The sequence below is a fragment of the Malania oleifera genome, chromosome 7 (genome assembly GCF_029873635.1).
Source record: "Malania oleifera isolate guangnan ecotype guangnan chromosome 7, ASM2987363v1, whole genome shotgun sequence".
Lineage (NCBI taxonomy): Eukaryota > Viridiplantae > Streptophyta > Magnoliopsida > Santalales > Ximeniaceae > Malania > Malania oleifera.
In genome coordinates, this window is record NC_080423.1 from 70,102,925 (window position 1) to 70,122,691 (window position 19,767).

Sequence of the window (19,767 nt, forward strand, 5' to 3'; positions counted from 1 at the left end):
ACTAAGGGAGCCGCGATAGGGAGGGGGTGGGTGGGAGGAAGGGTGGAGGGCTACGGGACCAACTGGCACTGGGAAAGGAACAAACAACAAACGGTGGCCCCCGAGAAAGAGGAAAGGAAAGAAAGAAGGTGCAATTTCACTGGAATTAGGGTTGAAATGTATACTTCAGTAAAAAGAAGTTGTATGATATGATGATTTATCTTAGAAGCTAACTACCAAAAAAAAAAAAAAAATCCTAAAAGTGTATCCGAGCCATTTTGTTTTTCTTAACAACATGTGGTCTCGTGCATCATTTGTCTCCCTTCCCACTTTCAGAATGCTTCAAATTGGTTACTCAAGATACCAAATTTTTCATGAACATAAGAGATTTTTAAATGTTTTGACCACAAACTATTGCTATAGAATTCGTTTGGCAATGGAGGCATTTAAAATCTTTTTGTTCATAATAAGATTGATTGGAAAGGAGGGTATGGTCCTTATTTTAAAATATAAATTAAGATTTTTTTGTTATTAATACCAAGTTTGCGAATACTAGATTTATGAATGCACAGCTTTCAATGAAAAAATCTTTTTATTCTCGATATGGAATTCGAACCTCAATGAGGGGAAAACATTTGAATACTTTGGAATCAAGTGAATGCACAAAACCAATCCAAGTACAGGCCACATAGAACCAATCATTTAAATAGAAATTGTAGATGACAAAATCCCAAAAATGTAGAAAGTTTAACATGAGCCCAGAACGAAATCAATACCTAAACCTACGATCACTGTAAAGGATGAACGTTCTATTAATTCAATTGAATAATGGATACATATTGAATAAAGAAGTCAAAAGTTAAAAAACATTAAATGCAGGAACATGTTGTCCCAACTCTATAAATGCAGACCATGTTTAATAACATAGAAGAGAAATATTTACAAATCCCTAAAATTTTAAAGGGTTCATGAAGGTGACACGTTTTAACATTTCCGGAAATATGTAAACGACAATCCAAGGGGGGATTTGTCGGTCTGAAGGAGAAGCAGAATCATAATTCGGATTCCTCTTAGCGACTCGGCTGCCTTTCTTCTTCATTAACCACCTACCCTGCCGACCACTGAATATTACTCTTCCTTTCCCCTGGTATGAAATTCCATGGATTCTCTGCAGGCTTCAAAATGTCCCCCGTCAAGCAAAGCCTTTTCCTGGCCTACTAGCTGAGGCTGTCTGCTTATTAATTCTTGTCCTCCGTTTTTCCTTTTCAAATGCAGCTGTCCACCTGCCCGATTGGGGCATTGGTTTTGCTGCTTGTTTGTCTTCTACCCCCTTTCTTTCCCACTGCGGTCTCTGGGCCAGCATCTACACATCCACCTTTTAAGAATCTTCCAAACGCCTGAAATCATCATTTTCCATCTTCGCCCCATCAGATATCTCTGTTATGCATGGTTAACTGGATTTTCTTTGCCCTGCACCCCAAAATACTTTTCTTTTTCCTCTCTCTGGCAACTTAGGGAAGATTTTCATGTTAATTCCCAACATCAAGAAACAATTAAGTTTTGAACATGAGTAGAAGCCCTCGATAAGTATAATTGTAGTAGTAATTGGATGGAGTAATGACTAGTCTTCTGATCTGAGAAATTCATCAGGGTGTTTCCTCACTTGGACAAATGGTCGGTTTTGGAGCAAATTGGCCAGGGTGGCATTTGGGCTAATCAAAGAGGATTCTGGGAGTCCTGAGGAGGGGCTAAGTGTTGAGATTCCTTTTTCCCTAGGATTCTCTCTAAACTTGGCTAATGGCCCTACTTTCCCTGTTTTAAGAGAGGGTGGTCCTGGAAACGATTTTTTAAATTTTTTAAAAATTTTCAACATGTGGACTCTAAAACCATAACTTTCCTCGATATTATCAAGATAAGGTTTTTGCGAATGTGCGCAGGTCCCCAGACTTTAGCAATTTTTTTCAAATTGGTGAGGAGACTTCAGGGCCCCTGGAAAAAACCTATAAAAGGGCCTCCTATGCTCCTTTTTTCTCAGAAACGAGAAAAAAAAAAAGGACATTTCGGCAGAACATTAGAAGGCTGGGATGATGTGATCGATCCTCACAACAAAGCTGCACGACAATCCCTCGGGTGGTTGACCCCTAACCTTCAACTACTAATGTAATGAAAGGAGAGGGACAGTGAAATGATAGAATTGGAAGAGAAAGGAGGGAATGTGAAATGATAGGTTGGTTTTCTGGGTGCTGGGATTTTGAAAAAAAGCCCGGGAAATCTTTTTCCCTTGCCTCACCAAACACTCTGGATATCCACTATAAAAGACCGTCTGTCCCCCCCAATTTCGTCAATCAAATCTACCCTGAAAGGTTTTCAAGTCCTTATGGGAGGCCAGGATCACAAAATGATGACTTCTTTACTATAACTAGAAGCTCATTTGTAATTAAGAATCAATTAGGTCAGATTGCGAGGCCCACAAGATTGGCATGCTCAGCTGTTTTTTAGGAAATGAGACCTCGATCATTATAGCTCTTTCATTTGCTATAACTTTTGGATAACTAAAGGAACTACGGTTCCTTGGTCCATGATGGTTTGGAAAAGTGGAAGTACCCCTATACATGCTTTCACTCTTTCGTTGGGAATTATAAGGAAACTACCTACTTGTGATAGGCTTATTGGGTTTGAAGGAAACTTGTATTGCTCCTTTTGGTTGGTAAGAGAGTTGGTCTGACCTCTACTGTTTATTTCATATTGAATGCCAAAAATAGGAAAAGGTTTGAAGGAAAATTCATATCCTCAATGGAGTTGATTGTTACCATTCAGAAACATATATACACAGTACTAGGCCAAAAGGCCCCTAGATTGCTCAGGCTCTCTTAAGATCCTGAGTGTTAACTTTATTGCTTGTAATTTTGATGGAGCTCATTTCCCCCTTATATCTGTCCAGTGTTTCATGTAAATACTCATTTTGATCAATATATTTACATTTCGATCAAAAAAATAGAATGATAAATTAATTGATCATCGACTCTCTTTGTGCTACAGATAGCGGCAATAAATAGAACATAACATTTAAATATTTCCTACTCAATAATAAAATATATAAAGATTTTCCTATTTAATTAAATATAATTAATGTATATTTATAATGTATGATTATTATATATTACATTTTAAATAAATTAAAAAATTATAAATTAAACAAATCTCACTACTCTAAGTAGCGATATTTAAAGGCGAGACCCTATTCTTGTGGAGACACGTGACAGCAAAATCTCGCTACTCCAAGTAGTGAGATATACTTAATTTACAATTTGTAATTTACAATTCTCAGCCTTAAATACACGTGGCAAATCTCGTTGCTTGGAGGAGTGAAATTACGTCAGAGTAATTATGGGAAATAATTTCCTGAAAGAGGTATTATTTAATATTTAAAAAAAAAAAAAAGATAATCCGGGAAAAACTCCATACTTGCGTCCTCTGCCATGGCGTCATCTTTTACCATCTCGTATTCCTCTCTCTCTCTCTCTCTCTCTCTCTCTCTCTCTCTTATTCAAGTGTTGATGCCTACCCACTTGCTCGGCTGCGCAGTTCGATCAGAAAGGCGCCAATTCGCGAGACGCTGCCTTCTAACCCTCCATTTGGAACACCGCGTCAGCCCCTTCGTCAGAACCTCACCAAAAATAAACACGTCCTCTCAATTATTTTCTTAGTTTAACAATAAAAGTTGAGGATTGTTAACTAGAGGTGAAGGAGGAGCAAGAAGAAGATGACGAATAGTCTAAAGCAAGTAGAAGATGATGGATAATCTAATCTTAATCAACTAAAAATTAATGATTAGTAAAAATCTCCTATTGTTAATTTTTGTAACTAAAAATTAATGATAAATTAATTTAAAATTTTCAATTAAAAATTTTAATTAAACGCAATATCAATTAACCTGTTAATTAGAAAATAATTTAAAAGGGTTAAGTCAAAAATATAAACTAGACACATTTAATTAGAAATACTGATTATATACAGTAGTATTATTTAACATAACTTAAAATGTCAATAAACATAGTTTCATATAGTTACAAATTTTAATTAAAATTTTGATTAATTTTTAGTTAAATAATATTGAAAATGTCAACAAAATTTAATATATATATATATATTATTTTGTTTAATATTATGATATATTAATTAGATGTTGAAATATAATAATTTTATTTATAGGATAATAGTACATATTTGAATAGTACTTATACAAAAGTATTATCCATATAATACTAATAATCTCATTTTTAAATACAACTAAACAATACTTATGACTTTTAGTACTTTTCTTGATAAGTACTTATTATTAGTACTTTTTTTTTTTTTAGAAAAAAAAAAAACTTACTTTTTTCATAAATGTTTTTGAACAATCAATCAGAAGAATCGGGTGCAACTATTCAATATGACTTACTTTTGTTACAATGCCCAAAGAGTTCAACAAAGAGTTATTTTGAGCTTACGACAGGCCGACAATCATTAAACTTCATATAATGAATGAGTCGTACAAAGAAAAGAGTTCAAGATCTTAATTTTTCACCACAGAATGAAGATCAAATACGAAGGCTACTTGAGCCGAAGCCTACTTAGAGAAAGCTTCGAAGTGGAAGAAGGAGAGCACAAATCAAGTAAGAAGATTGTTGCACTACTTCAATGTATACTGGGAGATTTCATGCTTGTTAAGCTTCATTATGAATAAATCAAGTTACTCCAAAGGTTGAGTTATAAGACAACTCTACCACTATAAAGGACCAATCCTTATTGATCTTGGCCAAGTTGAGAAGGCCTCTTACAAGGTTGATCCTCCATTTGGATGGAGGTGCGTGCCATTTTTCACACAAGTTTCCTTATGCAATTCATACATCACTAACACTAAATATCTAACTTGAAGTCAATCAACTTGAACACCATAAAAGACCTCACAACCCGACAAACAAAAGTTGAAGAGATATTTTTAGATAGAGATTTCAGATTATCATAGCTTTAATGACACAAGTTCTTAGGAAAGCAGAAGGACATTAGAGGTAAAGAAACTAGTTAGATGTAGAAGGAAGACATGCAACCATTCATGGACAAAGTTGTAGAGTGCTAAGCATCAAATTTCATAAGAATGTTAATCACATAAGTACAAAAAAGTATCATGGGGCAAACTTATTCAGGACATTATGTATATTATGAATTTTAAAAATCATAAATCAAATCATTAAAATTTTTAAAATCATAAAAAAAAAAAAATTATCTCTACTAGGTACTAACACATAAATTTATGTGTATAACATCTCGAAAACACTATTATAGTTGAAAAATAAAGAAAAAATATGAAAATTTAAAGTTAAACAAGTTTTTAAACATTAGGAGTTATTATTCATATCTTATTAAAGAGAAAGAGGGCCCTATTAGGCTATTAACAACGAGGAAGAGAATATATAGATTTACAAATTTGATCCTTTCACTATTCTATTCAATCATTAAGCAGAGATAAAAGAATGAGCATTGAAACCTTGAAGCATTGATTACAGCATTGCCATCTTTCATCAATCATACCAAAAGAGAAAAGGTTAAAGGACACCACCAAACTTGAAAGACCCTATCTTTTTTTCGTGACCATACACATAACACACTTATAAACTTATAATTTCTTTAAATTATTTTTTAATTAATCCCATATTAGATTATAATTTACAAATATGAACAATTGTGGATATTTGAATCGGGAGTTAGACAGTGGGATTGTGGGAGCCAATATTTGAAGTATTAGACATGAGAAGAAAAAAAAGGTAATCTATTTTTTATTCATAAATTTATCCGAATATGATTTGTTATTATACTATTAGAATACTTTTTAATAAGCTACTATTAACTATTATTTCTAAAAAAATAGTGTTATTGGTTGAGATTAGTTTATCATTAAATTTATAAATGCACGAATTACAAATGTATTATGAATCGCCATATTTTCTTTTGATATAAAATTTTATGTTTATATAAGTTTTCAAATGTAAATAATTGTGAATTACCGAGTATACGGATGCCTTAGTATTTACCAAGTTGACTTGATTGTTTTTTGTTAATTTCCTTTATTGGCCTATTGCAAATGTTATACGATGTTCTACCTTATGTTGCTTTTATTTTTTATTCTTTCAAAATTAACAGTTATTTTAATTTGATGTTTCAATTCGAATAGGATATGAACTGAAAAAAGTGCTTTAGACATATTTACTTGCTTAGAAATTTAGTGTTGTATAGTACTTCAAACATATTTACTTGTTTTCTTTTTGAAAGCTTTGTAACTACGATATTTCATGTGATATTTATTTATTTTCATTGCATGAGTACTGTGCTTCATCAATAGTTGTTGTAGTTAATATTATCATAAAAATGTTTGAATATATACCACCCCCCACTGCAAAAAGGTCCGAACTCTGCCGCTGCATTGGTACATACAAAGCCACATGCCTACTCGACAATCCTAACTTTAACACAATGAGAGTTATATACATAAGAAAAACACTAAACATATCAAATGATATTGGGAGGGGTGGAGGTGTTGTGTTGAATACATAATTGAGGAGTGATATACTCATCATAACAATGGATGGAAACATTTACTGGATGGAGGGGCGCATGCGTGCTGGGTATCTTGAGAAGATTGGCAACTTTTATAGGTAATGGCTGAGAGGTCTGCCACTTTTATATGCAATGGTCCAGTGATCTTCGCGTCCACTCGTTTATTTTTTGGATTTTGGAGTTTTGGAGAACAACAGGGTTGTCTCCTTTCCCTTGGCGAGAAAATTATTGTCATCAATGTCGTATTTCTTTTCCTTACCCGTCGAATGTCAATCTCCCCACGCAGACATCTTGTCTACATTTGCACTCTTCTATGTCCATTGTAGTTTAGTTTAAAATATATATATATATATATATATATATATATATATATATATATATATATATATCCCTATAAAATTAATGCTAGACTGGTTCATTAATTATCAAAAATAATTATTATAGATGAAATTGTCATATCTTAAAACTGACTTATCTGATTTTTGTCTTCTTAAATGAGTATATTGCTAGATATGCTCATAGCCTGGACGGGTAAAATATTGCAGAGGAATGAAAAAAAATATAATGAAATTTATGGTTTGATTTTCATATGATTTTCACTAATTTTTTATTTAATCTATTCCATTCTTACCTTATTAATGCAATATAAATATATATATAGTGTAGACACCCTAACTTTTACCAGGTTGTCTTAATCGTTAATCGTGGATCAAGTCACCCATTGTGAACAAGTGAGGGTATTAAGTCAAATTCGTTCAATTTATGATCTAAAGGTGGGGCTGTTAATTCAAATTAAAGCGTTAATTCTTTATGACTGTTCCCGAATTAATATTCATTTTAATAGGCCCACTTTTGATTGGATCACCTAGTCATGGAAAATTTTAATTAGTGTCAGGGATTTTTCTAAAATCATTTTTGTCAAATTGTGGATTAATTGAAAATTTTTTAAGTGAACACTCAGTTTTTAACTCTTGTTTTTGTTCATATGTGAATAAAGTCCCAGGCGTGCATAACAAAATAAGCATTTTATTAAGGGACACATGCCCAAGTCATGAGATACAGAAAATACATGGGAAATATAGAAAATACATGGGAAATACAGAAAAAAAAAACAGGGAAATACAATATAGGGGAATACAATAATGGGAAATACAATAGAGGGATATACATTGGGAAATACAGAAAAATCAAAATATTCAATTGGTGCCCTTGCACTGGAATATTCTGAAGCATCCCCGGGATCCCTGTCCACCAATTTGGAAAGAAATGTGAGTAAATCAAAAGGTGTTATATGAAAAAAAAAAAAAAAAAAAATCCCAAATGTGCGTAGAGATAACTTGATTGTAAGCCAATTTTGAATCAATCTTCAAAGGAATATTGCAAAAATCAAATAGAATTTGAAATGTTCCCTCCTCAGACTCGCGGCCAGAATCTCCATTGATTGAAGATTCGGCTCAATTTCAAGAAATTTGGAACGAATCACCGTAGGAAGGAAATCCAACAATCGGGTTGCTGCTTGGGAGGAAAGAAGGAAGAAAGGATAAACCTAACCTTGCCTAATTTGACCTAGGACCAACCCTATGAATAGAGGAGTCTCGCACAGAGCAGACACAAAATTGGTGAAAGAGAGAGGGAGTGCATTAACAATTGATGAAAGAGAGAAGGAGTGCATACATAATTGATGAAAGAGAGAAGGAGTGCACACATAATTGGTGAAAGATAGAGAGAGTTCACACACAATTGGCGAAGGAGAGAGGGAGTGCATACACAGGCAGAGAGCAAGGAGCGGACAGATAGAAATTGCAGAGGAAATTCGAGAAGGTTTTGAAGAAAATCTCAAAGTAGCAGCCATCTCCAAGGGCTCTCGAAGGTTGGAGCCATCCTCTCAGAAGGAACACCCATTGGTGACACTCACAAGTGTATTCATCCAGCGCCTAGAAGCAAACCTCCCCAGAGGCCACTTCAGACAGACACTTAATAGACTCATGAGCTAGATAAGAAGATCGAAGGAGAGGAAGACAGTAGGTAACTATGGGCTTCTCCTTCCTTGTTTGTAGTTTATAATATTGAACTATGGGTGAAATTATGTTTAATATCTTTCTTCTATAGAATGCAAGAATCCAAACCCAAATTTGGGTTTGAACCTGAACCTGAACCTAAATGGAACCCGAACCTAGCCTACTGAACCTAGGCCACCAAACGAAAAACCGAACATAGCCTTTTTGAACCTAAACTGAACCCAAGCCTAGTCCCACTGAATATGAACTTGAATTGAACCCGAGCCTAGCCCACTAAACTGAAAGCAAAACCGGAATTGAAACCCAGGCCTAAATGTTATAAAAGAAAATTTGTCACACTCCGAACCTACCAAGTGGGGCCTAGGGTGTGATGAGACCAATCACCATCTTTGATACCATTCACATGGTGAAAAAAATAATGAACAACCTCAAATAAAATACCAGAGTACTATATACAACCCAAAAAGGAGTATCCATCCACATATATTACATAACCAGAAATTCTAAAACATTATTATACATATTTCAATTCTACTACCACTCAAAGTCTCCAAAATTCTAAACCCTGCCCTAGAGCTTTCTAAGCTCGATCATTTGAAGGACCTGAAAAGATAATAATTTGTTGGGGTGAGACACCTCTCAATAAGAAAGAAATAATCTATAACAGTGTGTGACAAAAGAGTTTCAATATATATAAAAAATATAGTCATTTCTTAATCCATCAAAATAGAGCATACACATACATATCCTAGCGCACAAACATAAAAATTTATTGGCGAAAGTTCCCAAGGATATGGAAGATTACACGCCCATACATGTACCGTCCCTCTGCTTTGATACCATTTGAAATCATACCCTTTGATTTGGGTATGGCTACAATTGATACCGATCAAAGAACTCACCTTTCACAGTAAGCCCCCGAGAAGAGAGATTCACTTTGCCATAAATATTCACACATATTCACATCAATCATATTCAAAAAATGCACTTGTTCATGTACATCACCACACAACCACACAGAATTACAATACAATCCATTGATCTCAGTACGTGGCCCACTCAAGGCAACTGTGTACTTCCCAGTACATGGCCCACGTAGGGCAACTACATATGTGGCCTACATAAGGCAGCTACGTACTCCACTATACGTGGCCCACGTATGGCAGCTACGTATTACACTGCACATTTACACTCACAAGACAATATTCACAACCAACCCATATTCACCATCAAACAATGTTCATAGCCAAATAGTATTCACAACCAGACAGTATCCAAAACCAATCAGTATTCATAAAGCAGTATTCACATCCGTACAACACTGTTGACTTTTTGAGTTCGATCCCTGTTTTGATTATGAAAAACCACAGTATCTCATCTTTGTGTCAAGTGTTTGAACATGTTTATTTTTCTAAGCACGGATGACAGATAAACAATGGAAGCCGAAAAGCACTTAAATGTGCACACCATTCGGCACAATCCATGAATTTGCAGAGGAGCAGAGCATGGAGTTTTTTTTTTTTTTTGTTTAAATTTGTATTGTAGTACATTATATTTTCATTTTGGGTCAGTAATAATTATTATGGTCTATAATAATGCATCTGCATGCATGATAGGTTTATGCTCAAAGGCTATAGTCTAACCATAGGGAAATCAAAAGACCATAGAAAAGACTTCGGTTGACTGACGCCAGTTTTTTAGGCTTAATAAAAAAGCTTAGGCCGTAGACTGACCCTAGGTCCTTACACATCACTTGGAAAATCTCCTCCATCTTACAAGTCATATCTTTGAAAACAGGGGTAAATTGTTTAATATTAAATAAGACAAAAATAGGGATTGGGGCAAACAAAGCTAGAGAGTTAAAAATAGTTCGGGTGACCAAATATGCAAAGAGTCAACAATTGACCATGGTTTGGGCGACCAAACCTAATTTGAACTGAAAATCCACAGACGATCAAACATAAGAACGGTCACTTTTTACCTTCCCCGGGTGACCGAACTCTAAGTTCAAAATAGTCATGGGCTACCGAATTATAAAGTTCGGCAAACAGAACCTACCACCGGGTGACCAAACCTCGAATGATTAGGAAATCACCTTGGCTCAGCCACCCAAACCTTCCCTCAGGCACCCGAATTTGAAAAAGTTACTTTTCTCTGTGTGTCTGTCTAGGCGACCGTCCCTAAGGGTAATTGGGGTTAATTTTTATATAAACAATTTCAAAATGCCCAATAGGTCCCCAACAGTGAAAATTTGAGGAATATCTATATATACCCCTTCATTTGCCTTGATTAGCAACGAGATTAGCAAAGGTAATTAGGAAATATTCTCTCAAATTTTTTATACCTCTTTTGCTATATACTCAATATTCCAAGCATATTTTTTATACTCTCTTACGTACTTATTAGCAAATATTGTTTTGAAATAGAGAGTTTGTTTTTCTAGTTCTCCTCACTTGCAAATAAATTGCAAGGTGTAGGAAGATTTGATTGTTTTATTGTATGCATATTTCAAATCATTTCCTTGGCATTACTCTCTCATATTCACACACATTTGAAAAACCTTTTTGAGAGTTTTGCTTGATTGTTTATTCCCATAATATTTCATATATAAATATTTGATTGGAAATAACTTGTTTTTAACTTCCTAATCTTTGCATTCAAATTGTTAGACTTGAGACCTTGCATACTTTATTTGATAAATTTTTTGCAAGTTCAAACCCTAAGTATCTATTGTGATTATATTTGATAAAATATTTGTGTGATACTTGATTAGGGTTTTGAGGTAACCTTAAATATTCACTCGTTGAATATATTATCTTGAATTAAATTTTCAAGATCTCACTTGAGCATAAATACTATCATCTGTGAGTGCATCAATTATTGTTTGTGCGTATTGGTACATATTTGCTTAGTTGAGAAGCATTCGAATTGTATGCAATTTTATATTCATTGTTGTAATTCAAGCATGGTCTGAGGTGGGAATTCTTTGACCCTTAAGGAGTGTTAGGGCCTTCTCCGCCCCCGTAAGGAGAGTGTGTAAAGTTTGAGGTCAGCCCTGGTAATTTGACCTGGTTGTAACCGATGCTGCTCCACCATTTAAGTGAGCATTAGTGGATCATCAAGCTTGCGAGCTAAGGCAGAGACGTAGGCAGTATTGGCCGAACCCTGATAACATATCGTGTATGCATTGTTTTATGTTTTCCCACATTATATTTATCTACACATTTGGAATTTTCTTAGAAAGCCCCTACGTTGTGAAATACTACTGTTTATATAAATTGTCCTAGGAAAGTTTAAATTTCCAATTCACCCCCCTCTTGGAAATACACCAATTCCATCAATTGGTATCAGAGCCTCATTGCATTGACTTAAACGTTTTTGCAAAAGATCGCAATGACTCACATTGGTGTATCCCCATTCATAGAGGGACAATCGCCTTCCAGTCCTTAATTATTTTGTGGTGTTGATTACACCGTCTAAAAAATTAGAATGAACATATTTATAAAATCAATGGACTGGAGAGCATGGTAGGTGATTGTCAAAGGAATTTGTATGCCTATAAACAAAAATGATATTACTTTGATGCATGCAAATTCATATGCCATGGATTTACTGTATTACCCTTTAGACTCTAATATTTTTCTTGAGATTCTGGCATGTACAAGTGCAAAGGAAATCTGGGATGAACTCAAAAGGATATATGGAGAATCTAGGGAGAATGAGACCACTACTCAAGAAGTGGTAAATGATAAGGAAATTGCATTAATAGAAAAAGAGGTATATGATTTAAACTCAAACTCAATCTTACATTAAATGCTGTAATATGTCAAATGCTAAATCATCTGTTGAATATCATGATAATTTTGTTAATGATGCATGTGATGATTCTTATGCTGAATGTTGTGTTGTGTCATATTGTCATGCCCTGAACCCAGTAATGGGACGCGAGGGTGAGAAAGTAACCTAACCCGTCCTTGTATCATACAAAACCATGATACAGAACAATGGATGAGGGTCTGATCCCGTGGGGTTCCCAGGAAACCTAAACACTTCTATACATATCACAAATATACAGTGGAAGACTAGTCTTTTTATACACATTCTGTACCATACCAGAGTCTACACAAAGGAGTCAAACTCCACAAAATACAGCACAAATCCGGGTGGCAGCCAAAACTCCCAAAAGACCACCTAGCACTAGCTTAGGACTTACCCATGTACTTCCCGTAGTACACCGACCACTATGCTCCTACACTAGGAAGCTAGCTCCGGTTACCCGAAGGACCTGAAAAATATGTACGTACAGTAGGGGTGAGACACCTCTTAGTAAGGTAGATATAGGTTATATCGGTGTGTGGCATTTAAGTGTTATTATGACCATAAAACATACACAGTTAAATGCGGTTCTAGTACTAGTTTCAAAACAGTGTATAGACACACACACACACATGATTAACTCGGTGTCATTACACCCTTCGGCCCATAGTCGACTTGCGATACATGGTGTCCCCGGCACATGGCGAACCCTAGACTCCCATGGCATCGTATAGGTACAAACTGGTGGATGCACACCCTTCGGTGATCAACCGGTAAGGCTTATGTCCTCGGATATAGAGCCGTACACTTTTGCCAAACATGGCCAACAATTTCATACGCTCTCGGATATAGAGTCAGACACTCTTAGTCCCTGGAACAACTTGGAACCTAGTTCCTATTGTGTTCCATTAAAACACAACCATGCATGCTCATGTAACTAAACAAACCACACCCATTTGGTAATCCGAAAACCATGATTTTCCAAACATATACAGTTTAAATAAAGTCAAAGCACGACTATCCCGATTACACAGTATAAATCACCATATACATACGGTTTTCCAACAAAACCAGGGATGTAACCCAATACCCCCTTTTTCCCAAAATTGTAACATGAAAAACCCATAATTTTAACCGTCAGATCCCCCCAAATGAGTAATCAAAACACACACAGGACCACAAACCACAGTTCTACAGAGTCTGATTTAAAAAATAATCGACATAAACTGAATCCCTTTAACTTTCCCCAAATGACAAATCCCGAACTCCAAGGCCCATAAACAGCGAACCGAGTTCCAAAACCTACATACCACAATATAGAATATGCTTACAAACCTATTCTCTACACAACTATCGAATTAGAACTGAAAACCAAGCCTTACCTCTATTTTGGGCCAAAACCCGATAATGCCCGAAATGAAAATCCAATAAGTAGAACTTGTAGAGAATCCTTCCCCGATCCTCGTGGTAACGTCGGGTCTACGATTCCCGCTACATACGACAAAGAAATCTAGAGAGATAGAGAGAGAATTTGAGTTTTCTTAATTGAGAAGTAATGAAAAATATATTTATAATACCTTTAACTCAGTTGTCCTCATCGACGAGCCCATGTAGACACCTCATCGACGAAGCAGTGACTTCGTCAATGAGCCTGAGATTCCCGATTTTTCGAAACCTCTCGGTTTCTCCTCATCGACGAGCACCTAAAATTCGTCGCCGAGAACTACTAAGCTTTCATAGACGAACTCTGACTTCGTCGACGAAGCCTGCTTAATTACCATTTCTGCCCTTCTCTTAATTGATTAAATCCATATAACATGGTTTGAGTTCTTACACATATCATGAATCATCTAATATTCCCTGTGATAATACTGTTGACATTGCATGCAATATTTCATATAATAACTATGGTATATCTTATGATGAATCATGTGCTAAATTGAAAATGATTGATTCAAATTTAATAAACATCTGGTATATTTTATTTCCCCTTACCTTTTCCTCGAATCTCTACCTAAAATGAACGAAAAACATGACCATGTATTCCAAAAATCCTTACTTAATCAATTCAACCACAAAATATTTATCATTTAACATATCCCAGGCCCACACATTCCCAATAATTAATTTAATATTAAAAATATCCTACTTACCCTAATTTTTGAGTGGTGCTCAAGAACTCCAAATCAAGTTTTTGCTCCAACAAACTTGAAAAGCAACGCCCTAGGAACCTTGTGGTGGTTTCCGATCATCAAATTGGGCTAAATTCGGGCCAAAATTGAAGAGAGAAGGTGGTAGGACCGAACCCTAGGGAGAGAGAGAGAGAGAGAGAGAGAGAGAGGAGAGAAATTACATGCTAAAAATGAATCAAGGCCTCTTTATAATCTGGCGTTCGTCGACAAATCTAAAAGGTTAGTCAACAAACCAAAGAAGGACATTCGTCAACGAGAATATCAGGTTCGTCGATGAAGCATAAAAAAAACCTAAATTTTCCCTGCTCTCAGTAATTCCTCATCGATGAGACACATGTATTCGTCGATGATACTGACTCGTTCTGAGTTATGCTTCCAAGTGCAGAAGTGTCAAGTTGTATCAAGGATGAGTCCAGGATCGTATTCCACAGGGACCACTGAGTATCAAAGTATTTACGCAAGTTTAGTGAAATCCTGTTGCTGAAAAATAGGGTTTGAAAATCTTTTTGGTCTTTTACGATTTTGAAAACAGTAAACAAAGTGAGACAAGGTTGAGTAAACTATCAAAATGAAACTAAAATTTTATCAATTTTCCAAAACTGTAAATCTAATAAGGCAACCAAATTAAACGGATTAACTGAAACAATTTACCAAATACTCGGGTTACGGGTCAATGTCTACTTGCTTCCATCGTTTATTAATTTCCTAGGCCTTACTCCTCTTCTTGTTAATCCAATCAAGGCATTAATAAGATGAAATTTTGTCACTAAAGATCGAGTAAATTGGCCACATCCAAACGGAAGAAAATAAAAACTCTTATTACGCATCAACCGAATGTCGTATAAATTAGTTGATGAAAATCCTAGATTAAATCAAGGTTTTGATGTGCCTAACGTCAACAACAAAACAAGAAGCAAGAGCTAGCGATTTATCAACGATCCCTTCAATTTTCGGTTTTAACTAAATAAAAGTTTAACAATGATATCATAGGATAACTAATAAACCATGGAACGCAAACGACATCGACCCACACCCCGAGTTACCGAACTTAGCCACTCATGCTTGCAATAAAAAAAATGGAAATCCTACGTCTAATCAAGTAAGTATCAGAATTCACGCTAACTAAAGACACTAACTTTGAACACGAAATTAAACCACGCACCAATAAAAACTCAATGAAACACATACGTAGACAATAAAAACCGAACCTTTAGCAAAAATTACGAACAAAAATAATTAATTTAAAACGAATAAAATTCACTGCTAATATTACTTGAGAATTCAAATAAATAATTGAAATACAATAACATTCAAAATCAATTTTTTTTTTTTCAATTAACTTCACTAAATAAAAACATTGATCATAACCACTTTAATAATAAAAGAAGACATAAAAGAAAAAAAACAAAGGGAGAGAGAGATAGAGAAGGAAAAGAGAAAAAAAGAAAAACAGAGGGAGGAGTCACAGCTGGCCGTTTGTAACTCTGTGGACAGCCGTGGAGTCTGCTGCCGCTGGAGATGCTGGTGTGAAGTGAACAGCCGTGCAGGAGGGACTTTGGGCTTGCAGAGGAGCTGGGCAGGGGGTGTGCTCGGCTGGCAGTGATGAAGTTGCAGAGGGGGCTGTGGGTAGGAGTTGCAGCAGAGGGAGCCTCAGGAGTTTCAGCGCTACTGTGCTCTGCTGTGTACCTGCTGGAGAGGAGGCCAAAGGGACGGGAAAGGATAAAACAGGGGAAAGAGAAGAATGGTGCCGCAGGGGGGGGTCGTGGCTGCTGGCTCACGGCTGGTTGGCTGGAAAAAAAAACATGAAGAAAGGTTGGGGAGAAGAGGGGGAGAGCAAGACAAGAAAAAAAAAAACTAAAATAATAGAAGAAGAAGAAGAAGATGAGGAATGAAGAGAGGAGAGGAGAGGAGAACAGAGGAGCCGTCCAGCCCTCTTAGAAGCAGCGCTGGGGAAGTTTAAAAAAGAAAAAAAAAACCCTACCCAAATTTTGCCAACCCGACCCGGCCATGCATGGCCGGGTCACATCAAATTCCCTTTCATATATATATATTTTTTATTTTTTTCATTTTATTTGCTTCTGTTCATCGCAAATTCTGCTCTTCTGGGGCCCGTATCTCACAAAACTCAAAACATGAAAGTTGTAGATGATCTTTTCCTCTTTCTCCAGAAATTTGAATCGTCTCAATCAGAACTCGGACGAAAAAGTTATGCATGAAATACAAACAGGTGTCGGTTTTTGTTTCCCGGGATTTTTCCTGCAACAAAAACTTATCAAAAATTCATAAATTGTGCAATGAAACTCAAGAATACTAAATTCGACACTTTATTAAAATATTAGACTTAATTGGATATTTTAATTAAAAATATAAGCCGTAAAGCCCGGGTTAACACGCCCAATTACGCAGTTTTGACCCGTAATCACACCCCCCAACTAACATTTTGCTAGTCTCTAGCAAATTACGTGAATGAATCTTAGGGTGGTGTCTACAACTACATACTCCAGTAATCATGAAATCAATGCACATGCGGCATAACTATACCACTTCACACACAAGAACATAACTGAATTTCACACAAGCTTATTCATATTCAATGCACACGACTCCAAAGCACGTCACTCATGCAAGTTTCATTGTTTATATGTGATTTGAAAGTAATATACTCACATGAAGTTAATCAGTGGCACATTCAGAGTTAATGCAATCATATAAGTTCTAGTATAAACAGGTAAACTCTCGAGGTGTGTGTGATGTGTGTGACTCAGTACACCAAGGATGCCAGTGGACACCTACAGAACGGTCGCTTTGACTCGGCCTAACTGGTATACCCTCAAGAACACTCAAAGAAAATGGGTTCACTCATCATATGTGAGGAGGAGTGTCGCGATCAAACATCCCACATATTAAAAGGAATAACGCTAAGTATATGGAGTGGACTAGTCTGGAAAGGATCTAGCCTATCTATGAGGTGTCGGGTCCTTCACCCTAGCATCTTCTCACCTACTCGCCATATCCAACTGAGACCACCCTAGATCAACTTACTCACAAACTTGTCGTGAATTCATCTAAGGCATTAATCAGTTGAAGAATCTTCATACGCGAAAAATATGTGTCATGTCCTTGATTCTTTGTGATATGTATGTGGATCAAGCATTAGCGTTTCATCTCATGCGCATTTGTATTTCTTATTCTTTCTTCTACTCATTCTTCATTTTTTTGTCTTTTCTTGATCAATTAGGACAATCATAACACTTCTTTTGTAATCTTCATACCATCAATGGGAATTGAGCTCGAATAGGAGTTCATGAATTAAGTCTATCTCTAGGGGTGGCTCAGCCTTCACATTTTGAGTAGGTTACAAGACCTAGGTTTCTATCTCCCCACTAGGTGTCACCTCTAGGCTAGCAAATCAAAGACAGAGACTAGTGTACAAGGAATCATCCAGAAAAAAATTTTTTGAGTTCCATGAACTCTGATTTGATATTAACGCTCAAAAGGACGATAATAGCTCAAGAATATCTCACAAAGGTGTCATAGTCAAAGACAGAGACTAGTGTACAAGGAATCATCCAGAAAAAAAAATTTGAGTTCCATGAACTCTGATTTGATATTAACGCTCAAAAGGACGATAATAGCTCAAGAATATCTCACAAAGGTGTCATAGTCGTCACGGGTGTTCTCTCAGTGCTCACAAGAAACCCTAAGTGTAATGAATCACATGAGTGTGTATTCAACCTCGTGAGATGTCATGTAAATACAGAAAATTATATAACCAAATTAAATCGAATGTACTACCAATCAATTATTCATGGAGTCATAAAATCATATAAAGAGAAACTACGCATAAATGACTCAAGTGTGTAGTTCTTAGGTTATATGCAGGTAAGTGAAGGGTACGAGTCAATGTTAAGCATAGCATAGTGTGATGTAATTCCTACAGTACTCCTCCTTTATTTCTTTTTTTTTTTCTTTTGTTTCTTTTTTTGATTTTTTTTTTGTTTTTTGTTTTTTGATTTGTTTTTTTTATTTTTTTGTTTTTTTATTTGTTTTTTTATTTTTTTGTTTTTTTAAATTAGAAAAAACCGGTACGTGTACGTGCATAGTGTCACATGAAAATGCTCACCCCCCAACTAAAATGGAACATTGTCCTCAATGTGAAAGCATAGGGGAAATAGAAAAAATGTGCACGGGAAAAGTGGGGCGTACCTGGATGAAGAAATAATGGAAAAGGAAAACTGAACTAAAGGAAATTGTACCTATCAATAAACTAAAAATAAGACATAATGAAACAAAATGAAAACAAAGGAAAGCAAAACGTCATAGTGTGTCTGGAGGAGGCTCGGGAGGAATTTCGTCTGGTGGGTGCAGATTTATAAATTGAATTAGCGAATCTCCAAATTTGAGTCGCCATAATGCATCAGCTTTGTTATCTGCACAAAAGTTATCTATGAATAAATCAATACTTTCCACAATATCAGACAACACATTTTCAAATTGTCTTTCTTGGTTTAACAAGAAAGGATCCTTATCCAGTATAGTTTCCAGGAAATATACTTCTTTAAGAACTGGCATTTGAGGAAAAGTTTTCGGAACAATTACCTTTGGTTCTTCAGAAGCATCAACATTAAAATTTGTACCTGGTTCCATGAAGGTTAAAGTCTCACCATTCTGCTCAACTTCTTCATTTAGTGCACCAGTCACCTTACCATAGCTGAGATTTGCTTCGGCATTGCAATCATTGACATTTGCTTCAATATAGGATGACGATTCCGTGATTGCAATCTGCACTTGAGTATCTGGCTGGGCTTGAAATTGGGATTCATCTATCTCCAAAGCATTCAATAATGTGTTCAGCTGAGTCAATTCGGTGCTTATCTCGTTGATGGTTTGAGAAGTTTGAGAGTTGATCACAATTTGGCTTGCCATGAACTGTTGCAAGCTAACAGTTAGCTGCTGTATGGAATCTTCCATTTCCCTTCTTTGCATTGGAGGAGGCTGGTTTGCAAAGTAAGAGGGTCCTGAGTCTTGGCCAGATGTTGTATAAGGAATGTATTGACTTTGTTCCTGGGGAAATGGCTCCACTTGGTCATTTGTCCAACTGAAATTTGAATGACTTCTACAACCTGCATTGTAAGTATCAGAATAAGGTTCACAAGAAATCTCAG